This window comes from Neoarius graeffei, chromosome 5, assembly GCF_027579695.1.
Source record: "Neoarius graeffei isolate fNeoGra1 chromosome 5, fNeoGra1.pri, whole genome shotgun sequence".
NCBI lineage: Eukaryota > Metazoa > Chordata > Actinopteri > Siluriformes > Ariidae > Neoarius > Neoarius graeffei.
The window spans coordinates 7,492,209-7,501,480 of NC_083573.1; the positions used below are offsets into that span (position 1 = coordinate 7,492,209).

Here is a 9,272-nt window from a genome sequence, read left to right on the forward strand (position 1 = left end):
GGCAGATGATTATCAAGGATATTCCTGAGTAAATTGTTATCTTTTCAAGCCCCGAAGATGAGAAACTGCCAGTTCACTCAGTTCACAACAGTCCCACTCACTGCCGATAGCGCACCACCAGCCAGAGAGAATTGGAAATACAGATTGGTTTGCAAATGTTTATTTTGAGCTGGCCAATAGGGAAAATATTTACATGTACCTCAATAAATGCAGAAATATAATCTTTAAAACATACACTTATTCAGTGTAATTATTGAAAGAAAATATAAAGTGGGCGATAATAGGGGAATCGACAAACTGTCCAAAAGTCAGATCAAATGTCATTTATTAAATAAATGGGTTTCTTTTTTGCTCCAATTATTCCCATGCGGTCGTTCTGGTGGTGATGAACACTCCACGAATCAGATTTATTATGAGTAAGTGACACGAAATCTGCCCGCTTCATTTGCACAAACCTCACCCACTGTCGCTTTAGATTAGTGTCATTTCTCGGAAATTCGTGAACTGAATATCCTGTTGTACATGGATCTGAACATCCAAACACAACGCGGCGCTTTCCGATCATTATTTTTGTAAGATTCCAACAACAATATCCAATTTCAGCGAGTAAACAAGCACGGAATCAGATGAATGAAAATGACCGAGATAACCAGGGTTCCACGTGTGATGCTATGCGAGATTAGCCCTGGGGCAAGGCTGCCTTTTTCCAGGATCTGGACGCCACAACTTATCGATAGTTTTGTGCTTGATAATAAAATAACAAATAATGAATATTATTTTCCCCCTGCTTTATTAATTAATTTTGCTCATTGCTAATGATATATATTCACTTTAAAGCACGACAATAAGGCATCACATGCACGTGAAAGAAAATGACTCAGGTTTTATTTGATGAATCAAGATTAGTTTGTAAGTGTTAAATCTGACTTCTCTTTGCATACAAAAGTAAACGTTGGTGTTGCTCAAGGTTCTGTTCTGGGCCCACTGCTCTTCTCTCTACATATGCAACCTCTGGATACAATTATTAATGAACATGGTATTACCTTCCATTGCTATGACACAGAGCTCTACCAGTATGTTTCAGCAAAGCCAGTTAACAGACTCAAGCTTATTAAATCTGAGTGTCAGAGTGCAGGTATTTATGGATACAGGCACAGGGGAGACTGGGGCAGAGCAAACTGCAGATGTAATCCAAATTGGCATGCAGGAAGCGAGGTCAGGAAGCTAGCAAGTGTTGAGCAATTAGCAAACAGAGCAACGTAGACTAGACTATAAGATGTGGTCGAGACGAAACAGGAATATTGGTCATACACTGATAAACAGGCAGTAATCAAATGGCTCGGTACGTTAGAGAAAGAACCCTGAACGATACTTCTCAAAATCCAAGTGTGAGAGCTGTGCTTATATAGGTGAAGGGCTGATTACTGAATGAGATGCAGGTGATGTGATTCATAATCAGGAGACAGAGGGCACTGTGGTTCTTGGGGTTTGTAGTTCCGAGCAGCCATGTATGAAGGCTGTTCTGAACTCGTGTTCTTTGAGCCATTACTGACATTGAGGAATACCTAAAGGACTTTAGGCATTGGATGTTGAGTAATGTCCTGCTATCTGACTCCAACAAGACAGAACTAGGAGCACAGGCAGGTAGAAGTAAGATTTCTCATTGCGCAGTATCTCTGGATGGCTCTTCTGTAGCATCATATGGATAAGTCACAAGCCTTGGCATGATTATTGACAACATGGTTCCTGTTTCATGTTGATAATATTACTGGAATATCCTCTGAGTTTTTTTCATCCCAGAAACATTACTAGGCAAAGAAATATGTCATTAGATAATGCAGAAAAAACTACTTTGTGTTTTTTTAATCTCTAGGCTGGGCTACTGGTATCCTGATCTCTTCATAGGTGCATAAATAATTTCCAGTTAGTCCAGAATGCAACAGCCAGATTCCTTTATTGAACCAGAAGGGTTGATCATATCCTTCTTATCCATTCTCTACTATCCATCCATCCATCCATTATCTGTAGCCGCTTATCCTGTCCTACAGGGTCGCAGGCAAGCTGGAGCCTATCCCAGCTGACTATGGGCAAGAGGCAGGGTACACCCTGGACAAGTCGCCAGGTCATCGCAGGGCTGACACATAGACACAAACAACCATTCACGTTCACTTTAGAGCCACCAATTATCCTAACCTGCATGCCTTTGGACTGTGGGGAAAACAGAGCACCCGGAGGAAACCCACGCAGACACAGGGGGAGCATGCAAACTCCACACAGAAAGGCCCTCATCGGCCACTGGGCTCGAACCCAGGACCTTCTTGCTGTGAGGCGACAGTGCTAACCACTACACCACCGTGCTGCCCCATTCTCAACCGGATCCCAGTAATTTTTTTTCCTTGATAATAAAATACTCCTCATGACATATAAAGCACTGAATGGTCTCACACCAAATTACCTGAGCAAACACTTGGACGATTATAATTTACCACACCTACTTTGATCAAAAGGTGCAGGCTATTCATTAGTAACTAGAACTAGAACAAACACTGCAGCATGGATCGATCTTTTTGCTTCAAATCACCCCAGTTCAGGACTCAGGCTGGGCTGGATTGACCATCTGGAATGCTTGGCAATTTCCTGGTCGGTTGGCGTGTCTTTGGGGCCTACAGATTTTTTTGAAATTTTATTTCTGTATTTATTTTTTGATTAGCTGATAAAGCAGATGACAACGTCTTCGGCACCCTATTTTTTTCCAAACAAACTTTGTTTGTTATCCAAGGACATCTTCTGTAAAAACCCATCCTACAGTGGCTGTATTACACTTCGGATAATGGACAAAATATCACAAACACATCTAGTTGTTTTATATATTGCAGCTAGTCTCCTCTGTCATCAATGTCCCAAATACATCAGTTCTTTTGGCCCAGGTCTTTCACAGCCTCCTTAAAAACATCCAAGCATTGTAGTTCTACACAATGCATGAGCAGTGTTTCATCACAGTCACTATCGTGATGTATTGTCTCCTAATTTTGGAAACTCTCTGGAAAAGACAGAAATATTGAGTATCACATGATGTTTCTCTTTAACATTCGTTCCGGTTGCTCGGTTTATATGAATGCACTCTAATTGTTTCTATAGTATCTAAGAACACGGGGACTTGTATTTTGTATGGCAGTCACTCCACATGGTAAAATAATAATTTATGTGAAGAATTGTTTATTTAACATTTATGGAAGGAGTCTCTGGTGTCAGCATTTAATAGACGTGTAGTTTTTCCACCATGGGAAGGTCTTCAGTCCAGACGCCTTGCGGTCTTTTTTTCAGTACCACGGCAACAGCGTTTCTTTTGTCTTATTACCCTCAGGAAAGAAGGAATGACTGCTTGTAGCTGTGAAAACTTAAGCTGACTTGTTTCAGTGATATTCGGCCACAGAAATGGATAAAACTCTTTTTTTTAATGTGTATTCGGGACTGTGTAAAAGTCTTAGACTCCCTATTTTTTTCATACAAACTTAGATTTCTATTTTATGACTTCTACATTATCAAGCCAGTTTGAAACATTTTAGAGCTTCAAACGTTTGTTTTCCAGCACAAAATTAAATGTTACAGAAAAACAAAGTTTGGATCTGAGCAGCATATTCCATAAGAGAGCATTTTTCAGATTAAAAAGAAAACACAATGAAGGCTGCTGGGATTTGTGGCAAAATGAAGAAGCGAGTGTGACAGTCAAAGTGTCCAGAAGAACTGCGGCTGGTTCTGTAAGATGCTCAGTAAAACCTACAGCTCATTTTCACATACAACTGCACTCATTGTACCTGATACTATTTTTTTTTAAAGCAAAGGGTCGTCTCACACCAAATATTGACCTTGTTTCATTTATTATAGCTCACTGCTTACAGTATTTTTTTAATGTTCGAACATTTCATTTCATTATTTGATGGTCATGTGGTGGGGCGGCACGGTTGCCTCACAGCAAGAAAGTTCTGGGTTCGAACCCAGCGGCCAGCGAGGGCCGTTCTGTGTGGAGTTTGCATGTTCTCCTTGTGTCTGCGTGGGTTTCCTCCGGGTGCTCCGGTTTCCCCCACAGTCCAAAGACATGCAGTTAGGTTAACGTGGGGTGGCCTTGGGCCAATGTGCCCTTGAGCAAGGTACCGAACCCCTGACTGCTCCCCAGGCGCTCTGGTGTGGCTGCCCACTGCTCTGGGTGTGTGCGCGCGTGTGTTCACTGCTTCATATGCTTGTGAAGCCACACTGGAGCTCTTCTATGCTTGTTTTTTTTTTCCCCCTGATCTTGATTTTTGTCCTACAACTAGCAGCATTTTTAAAATGCCTGGTCAGGTTATATTGTGGGTGTCTTGGGTTCGTAAATGCCTAACACAGTGTCCAGGACATCAAATCTGAGATGATGGTAGCAGGTTGCATTCGGACAAACTGGCATATTCTAGCTTTATAGGTTCCTTCTGGCCCAGAGTTAATCATGAGATTGTGTAATTTTATACCATATGGCCTCCCATCAAGTGTTAGAATCACACCAGTTCAATTCAGTTCAGAGTTTGGCTTTATTCGTACTTTTTTTTTCTTTTTTCCAACAGACATTTTTGTTACAGAATTCTGGATGTAAGTTTCGATCCCGAGTGAGCAACAGTGACAAGGAAAAACTCCCTGAGATGATGAAACCAGACTCAAAAGGGAACCCATCCTCTTGTGGGTGAAATCGGCGAATGCGATTATAAATCATTACAGTCCACAGATATAGGAGTGTAAAGACAGACAGTAGTAAATGTGCAGGAGTGATGATTGCAGCGATGATGACAGCAGCATTTCGCAGATCCAAATCGACAGCACCCAGGTGTCCTCCATCCAGTGAAGCAAGGGTGAGACGTTTAATTTTTTGTAAAATGCCAATCTTTAGTGTATCTGTGTAAGCGAGAGAACAGAATATTACATTTATACCACAGTGCTTATCAGAAGGTGTTTATTTTAAAACTAAACTTACCTTATTTTGAGGACCTCACTCTGGGCAGTGGATCGGTAACATGGAGGAGGAAGTGGTTTCCAGAGACTCATTCACCAGTCCAGTCAAATCAGTTTATTTGCATAGCACATTCAACAGCAAATTCCTTGTATGTGTGAATGTACCTCAACTCAAATGTGATTATTCTGATATGCCTGTTGATTATTTGTGGGCTTATAATAGCAAGCTGTTCTGTCCCTCTCTCTCTGTCTTACTGAGCCAAACCTGTGTGTTCTCTGTGTGTGTGTCCATGATGCATGAGTCAAGTGTGAGCCACTGGAAATCAGCCAGGCCTCTGTTCAGAAGGACTTGAATGTGCATCTCGGCCAGCCACACGCAGAGGCATTACTTTGGAACATCTCCAGGTACACCTCGACATCATCCTGGGGTGTCATTTTGGCCAGCGAGAAGGAGTTTAGGGAGGAGCTCGTGCCAGCAGGCTCTGGATGGTGGTTTGGCCTGCAGCGTTCTCCTCCATGGTTTTTCATGAGGATTTCCTGATGTTGTTACTGCAGACCCATGAGAGCTTGATGCTGATGATTTCTCGAGGCTCTACGATCTGTGCCAGGGGATTTGCCTCCATGTCCATGTGGCATTCATGATGCGTTGATCTCCCTGGCTTGGCCACCAGTGTGGTAAATATTCAGAAGGTGAGACTCAGTGGACTCAGGTTGTTCTTGCACGTGAACTTTTATTTCTCAGGTCTGGCAGAAACAAAAGCCTTGGCTTCTTTCTAGTGACTCACATGCCTCATGCACATGCACGCACATGCACGCGCACTTCCACACGTGCACCTCAAGCCCCGAAAACAGAAAGGGAGTGACAAACAGTTTGCCATGAAAGCAAAAAAAGATAGAAAAAATTGGCCCTGCAGGACCATATTTTATTTAAATATAAGTTTCATTCCACATATTCAGGCTTACTTTCTATATATTTAATAATAATAATTTCCTAAATGGCATGCTATTATTTCTCCACAAACTTTTTTTTAAACCATGAAAGAAATCTGTAAAATGTGACTGTTACGCAAGAGCCCAAGGCCTCATGCAACAACATGCCACATGGGATCTCAGATTTATTCATGATTTATTTATTTATTTAAAGGATAAAATGTTATAACAATAAATATATTTGATAGACTAAAATCAATTATTGTCAACCAAACAGTTGTACAATTAACGTCCAAGCAGTTGGTTTTTGCAACTACTTTGTTGTAAACTACAAGTTTACTTCAATAATTTTAAATATCTCAAAACTTCAATATTTTTAAATATCTATCTCAAAACTTCAATATTTTTAAATATCTATCTCAAAACTTCGATATTTTAAAATATTTTTCTCAAAACTTTATTTTTAAACATCTTAAAACTTCGATATTTTTAAATATCACAAAACTTTGATATTTTTAAATATCTATCTCAAAACTTCAATATTTTTAAATATCTATCTCAAAACTTCGATATTTTAAAATATTTTTCTCAAAACTTTATTTTTAAACATCTTAAAACTTCGATATTTTTAAATATCACAAAACTTCGATATTTTTAAACAAATCAGAACTTCGATATTTTAAAAAATATAATATGTTTTCAAATTGTTGAATTTTTTTTCTATAAAAAAACTAGGAACTTTCCTAAAAAACGCCAAATCTTACTTTAAGTACGTTTATTCATCCAGGGTATAAACTTTGGAGAGATTTCAGTATAGTGGCCATATTTATCAGAGGTCGTCGTGCATGTAAAGTCACCTCTATATATTCCAATCAGTTTATCTTTTTCATTGTAAACAGGTGAGCCACTGTCTCCATGTTTACCTGCTAGAGATATTACAAACTCAGAAGGAAGCATTTGTGCCTTCATGCTTGAATTTGGACGAATTAATTTACCCTCCTTCTTCTGAAAATTCCCATTGACTAAAGTGTAAAAATATATACTTTCAATTTTATCGGGGTTATCCATCTGATTTTGTAGACCATCACCAAGTGGATGTGTATTGCCAAGTAATTTAATATAAGCTTGATCTCTAGATTTGTCAAAGTTACAAAATTCTGTAATGACAGCCTTATAGACCAGCACAATATCTTCAGTCATGAAAGTAACCAATATTTTATCCTGCTCACGACATGTACCGATATCCTCAATAACATGGAAAGCAGTCAAAACATGACCGCAACCATAATAAACACCAAGTCCATTTGTTATCTTATTTTTGGTATAATTTCTAATTTCTATTGTGCATGGTATTTCTTTTGGAATCACTAAATTCATGATGGTATCATATTCTTGAATTTCATTTCCATTTTGGTAAGCTATAGGACCGTTTGTTGATTCTAGTCTATCAAAAGATTCCTGCATAATTATATTCATCTTTTCAATATTTTTATTGTTGTGTTGTGTAGACGTGAACATAGTTATTGAGTTCATCCAGAAAAACCTGTAAAATGAGGGAGGGAAAAACAGTGAGCACAATAGGATTCTTCTTCCACTTATTATTATTATTATTATTATTAGTAGTAGTAGTAGTAGTAGTAGTAGTAGATTACAACCACAAATGTCAGTATCATATATACTTTTCTGTTTGGTTGAATTATGACACTGGACCTTGACAGAACAACCCAGAACACTAAATCAAGCACGAAGCTACAGTATCGTGAATTCTGAACTGACAACAGAGAGGTAAAGCACATAGCTGTGAGAAAATATTTAATACTATCATCTGACTTTGTTGTAGTATGAGTTGGTACAAATACAAATAGCTAACATCATGTAAAAAATAAGGAATATGGTCAACTTAGTTGACACCATCAGCGACTTTCTCTCCTAATAGTACGACATAGCTTGTTATGTCACTTGTCTCTTGACTCCTTATAGCAATGAACATTGATTTTACTCAATTTGCTATCCAGTGTACACGAACTCGCAGTATTTTACATAACCTCGTACGTTACCACCAAAGTTACAGTGGTGCTTGAAAGTTTGTGAACCCTTTAGAATTTTCTATATTTCTGCATAAATATGACCTAAAGCATCATCAGATTTTCACACAAGTCCTAAAAGTAGATAAAAAGAACCCAGTTAAACAAATGAGACAAAAATATTATACTTGGCCATTTATTTATTGAGGAAAATGATCCAATATTACATATCTGTGAGTGGCAAAAGTATGTGAACCTCTAGGATTAGCAGTTAATTTGAAGGTGAAATTAGAGTCAAGTGTTTTCAATCAATGGGATGACAATCAGGTGTGAGTGGGCACCCTGTTTTATTTCAAGAACAGGGATCTGTCAAAGTCTAATCTTCACAACACATGTTTGTGGAAGTGTATCATGGCACAAACAAAGGAGATTTCTGAGGACCTCAAAAAAGTTCATGTGAGGAAACCCACCAACATCCCAGAGTTGAAGCTGTTCTGTATGGAGGAATGGGCTAAAATTCCTCCAAGCCGGTGTGCAGGACTGATCAACAGTTACCGCAAACGTTTAGTTGCAGTTATCGCTGCATAAGGGGGTCACACCAGATACTGAAAGCAAAGGTTCACATACTTTTGCCACTCACAGATATGTAATATTGGATCATTTTCCTCAATAAATAAATGACCAAGTATAATATTTTTGTCTCATTTGTTTAACTGGGTTCTCTTTATCTACTTTTAGGACTTGTGTGAAAATCTGATGTTTTACAGTAGGTCATATTTATGCAGAAATATAGAAAATTCTAAAGGGTTCACAAAATTTCAAGCACCACTGTATAGCCAGATAAATATGTGAACAAAGCTAACTTTAGCAGTTTCCTGAATAGACACCCACAAGCACACTCCTAAGACTGTTCATGAGTATCAATATAATTACATTATTCACAAAAAATCCCATTAAGAAGCCCATTAACATTGCAAAAACTCTAGAAGACACTCACCACTTCCTCTTCTCTTATTGTCTCCTTTCCACTGCGACGGAGAAAATAAAACCGATTCATTTTATGTTGGTTGTCAACCAATCATCTTTTAACACGGAGATAGATGCTGATGTCAGAAAGCCAAAATCGGAAAAACCCCACCTACTTACCTGAAGGCAGGTGTCCAGTTTCTTCAAACCTCAAGCATGACTTGACTCAACTCATTGAAGCTTAAAAGGAAGACTTTCATCAAGGTATTTCTCTGTGCTGGCACCTGTGTGTACTGTAGGTGGTGGAAAGAACTGGAGAACTGCCAGGAAACTGTCTTCAAATGAACAATAGAGACATACCTTTTCACCAAGCATTTA

At 38.8% G+C, this 9,272-nt stretch overlaps 1 long non-coding RNA gene across 1 annotated transcript; it reads right to left on the reverse strand.

Moving 5' to 3' along the window:
• Positions 1 to 4,540: 4,540 nt before the first annotated feature.
• Positions 4,541 to 8,965, reverse strand: LOC132886450 (uncharacterized). Its single transcript, XR_009654699.1, has 3 exons — positions 8,926 to 8,965; positions 4,997 to 7,447; positions 4,541 to 4,917 (listed from the first exon to the last, which is right to left on the reverse strand). It is a non-coding gene; the product is annotated as an uncharacterized LOC132886450 (long non-coding RNA).
• Between the last annotated feature and the right edge of the window lie 307 nt (positions 8,966 to 9,272).